This window comes from Panthera onca, chromosome C1 (assembly GCF_046562875.1).
Source record: "Panthera onca isolate mPanOnc1 chromosome C1, mPanOnc1 haplotype 2, whole genome shotgun sequence".
NCBI classification, from domain to species: Eukaryota; Metazoa; Chordata; class Mammalia; order Carnivora; family Felidae; genus Panthera; species Panthera onca.
The window spans coordinates 212,680,825-212,684,372 of NC_138346.1; the positions used below are offsets into that span (position 1 = coordinate 212,680,825).

The window sequence follows — 3,548 nt, forward strand, 5'->3', positions numbered from 1 at the left end:
TGCGGAGTCGGTGCCCCAAGGGGCAACTCTTCCACCAAGGGGAGGAGAGAAATAGTGGATAAATTCTTCCCCCTTCCTCCCCACCAGGAATGGTACCTGGCATCTCAAGGTCACAGTCTTATTCTGCAGGCACGTGTAATGGTAGCCAGCTGGATAAAGCATCCTTCTGCTAGCTCTCCCTCCTTCTCATTTTCTCTACCTCCCTCCCTCCCTGCTCCTCTCTGGGGTTGTTCTGCAGAATAAAATGAGGGTGCGTGAGCCTTCCGCTTGAAGCTCTGCTTCCTGGGGAAGTCTGGACAAAGCACCATCCATGTGCTGACCCCCAAGTGTGTGCCTCGGGGCCAGACTCCTCCTGACCTCCAAGTTCTCATACCCAGCTACAGCAGAGGGACCTTAGGCTGAACAGGTCCAACACGGAACTCCTGATTTCCCCCAAACCTGCTCCACGAAAGCTCTCCCCATCCTACCACGTGCCCAGAACCCCGAGTCATCCGTGAGTCACGACGTGGCATCTGTCAGCACATCACATCATTTCTGTCCTCAAAAGGCCTCCAGAACCTGACCACTTTTCACCACCTCCATCGCAGGACCCCATTAAGATGGAGGTCAGCTCACGTGACTCCTCTGCTCAAAGCTCTCCAGTCGCATCTACCTCACCGAGAGTAAAGCCAAAGTCCTTACCCGTAAGATCCCGGCTTCCAGTTCTGTTTCGCACCTAATCTCCTACTCCTCTCTCCCTCCGTCACTCTGCACCAGCCTCACCGGTCTCATTCCGTTGAAGACGTTGGGCATGCTCCTACCTCAGGGCCTTTGCACACGCCGGTCCCTCTGTCTAGAACGCACTGCCCCAGATACCCACAGGACCGGTTTCATTCCCCCACCGTCTGCCTCCAAACGTCGTCTTGATCCATTGGACTGCGTTAAGAACTTCTCGTCAAAAGACACCAGTAGAAGAACGGAAGAGGGCCCACCGGATGGGAGAAGATCTGAACAAGACGGGGAAAGGGACAGAACACGGGAGAGGCACATCACCCCTGACAGAGAGGATAACTGGGGTGTGAGAGGTGCCCGGCCTCATGGGTCACCAAGGAAATGCAAATTAAGCCCACTACAGACCCCTGGAGAGACCAAACTCAAAAGGGCTGACACTATCTAGTCGGCAAGGACGAAGAGCATCCAGATGCAAAGCCGTGTGCCGGCTCAGCCCGCCCAGCAGGTCTCCTGCACACGTGCCCCACAGAACGGGTCCTGTGTGCACCAGGGGAAGTGCTAGAATGGCCCAAGAAGCACTGTTCATAGGCCTACCCCAACCACACTCCCATACCCTTCCCTGCCTCACTCATCTTCCCCCATGGACCTTATCTTCTGGTACATTATGTCTTTGACTCCCTTGGTTTGGCCTACAGTCTGCCTTCCCCCGCTAGCATACCAGCTCTGAAAACACCAGGAAGTTTTACCCACTTCATCCATTGCTGCCACTTCTAAAGCTTTGCACCGTGCCCATTAGCACCAGCAGGCACTCAGTATTTCGCTGAATTAATCGAATTCCTCGTTTGCACAAGGAGGCAAAGAAGTCACTGATTTTTTTGAGGAGATTTGGGTGCATGCGTCTACATGCCTGACACACCCCAAGTTCTCATTAAAAGTTGGCTGTTCTCATCTCAAGCCTGAGAGTCTGACTCAGAGACCGAGATCTCTGTCCTGGAGGACAGAGTGGATTTACCTGACCTCTGTGAAGAGGGCCCAACCTTAGAAGAGGGGTACATTCTGGCTACATACTTCGTGATTAAATAGGGACGTTGTTACTGGAGGACCGAAAATCCCACCTCTTGGGATTCCTCAGAACTCTCAGTGGGCAGATGAGGTAGGTTGAGAAACCACAGGCATCTGGTCTTGACTGGGGAGAGAGAACCAGGCGGTGTTGAGTGAGGAACACCCCGCTTGGAAGATGGGTCATCACCTCGGAGTAGCTGGCGAACAATTCGGTGCATTGCAAACAGCAGCTGAAGAGAAAATACGTGTGTGCCACAGAGAAAGGGTACCGAGTGACCAGAAATTTTTGGTTTCACCTATACGTATATGCGGGTGTGCGCTCGTTCATCATGTTTCTAATTGTGGGTAAGGGTAAAAAGAAAAAAAGAAAAAAAGTTTGAAAGCCGCTGGACTTTGGGAAATTAGGACCTGGGCTCCAATCCAGGCTCCATCAGCCCTCCAGCTGCTGAGATTTGAACATTTCAAAGCCCCTAGAGCCATGCCTACTTTTAGGAAGTTTCCAGGAACATTTGTTAACCCTGGCTCCCAACCCCGGAGGGCTGATAATGTGTGTTATCGGGACAGGATTCATTAATTCAGCGGGTAGTTACTGAGTTCTGATTCTGTGTCAGGCACTGGGCTGGATGCTTGGCACAGATCAGTGAACAAAACATACAAAGCCTCAGGCCTCGCAGGGCTTATGTTCTAGCACGTGGACACACAAAACAAACAGTATTAGGTGTTGGGGGATGGCTGTTAGGAAACACATCTATTCCAAATGCTGCAGGGTGAGGGGCCTGAGAAGCACCAGGCAATAGGGGCAGAGACAGGGATTTTAAATAGGGTGGTCTGGGTAGACCCAGACCACGAGAGAACATTCCAGCAGGCTTGGAGGTTAAAGAATTAGCGGTGGCAATGTCCAGAGGAACAGGCAGAGGGTCAGCCTGTGCAAAGGCTTAAGGTGAGTGCCTCGCAGTCCCAAACAGCAAGAAACCGGTGTGGCCAAAGCAGAGGGTGTCAGGGAGCAAGGGGCGGACGGAGGCAGTGCAGACCCCGAAAGGCCACCGGGACGATTTGGGCCTGTTCTGGGTGGGCCAGGAGCCAGGGTAGAGGAGTGACGTGAGCTGAGTTCTGGTTCAAATCTGTGGCGAAGTCACTGGCTGCCTGCTGCCTCGAAACAAGCACAACGGGGCAGGGGTGGGAAGAGGGGACGGGTTAGGTGGCAGTGACCGGGGCCGGAGCAAGGGCTGTGAGGGACCGGGGAAGCGGTCAGGGTCTAGAGGCATTTTGGAGACCAGAACTGACAGGTTGGATGAAGCGAGCAACACCGGGGTCCAGGATGATGCCCCAAGTTTGTGGCCCGGGAATGTGGAAGGATGAGGCTCCCACCCACCACAGTGCAGGGAGTGGGGACGCCAGAGCCCGGGGGGACAGGTGTGGTGGGCCAGGGAGGCTGACTCGGTCCTGCTGAGGGCCCTTCAAAAAACAGAAAGAAAAGCTCCCAACCAAGTTCTCAGAAGGCAAACTAGGGTGGGCCAGTCTGAGTCATTACTTTTTAAGTGAAAAATGAATGGCTTGGAGTTACAGCGAAATCTGTCAAGAAATCACTCTAGATTTCTGGTTCTCAAAGATCAGTTATGCCCGTTGTTCTTCTGAGAGTATCAGCGTCCTTCCAAGAGTAAGAGGAACCCACAGGCAGATTACAGTTGGAACTTCCCCTAAATAAACTTAAGGTCATTTCAGAACGCGGCCTGCAGACCCGGGTTCGCGTAAGAACAGTAAACTGAGATGCCACA

General features: G+C 53.2%; 1 long non-coding RNA gene across 1 annotated transcript; it reads right to left on the reverse strand.

Annotated features, from left to right (window-relative positions):
- On the reverse strand, positions 1 to 2,222 carry LOC144617303 (uncharacterized). Its single transcript, XR_013557715.2, has 2 exons — positions 1,827 to 2,222; positions 1 to 986 (listed from the first exon to the last, which is right to left on the reverse strand). It is a non-coding gene; the product is annotated as an uncharacterized LOC144617303 (long non-coding RNA).
- Positions 2,223 to 3,548: the final 1,326 nt, after the last annotated feature.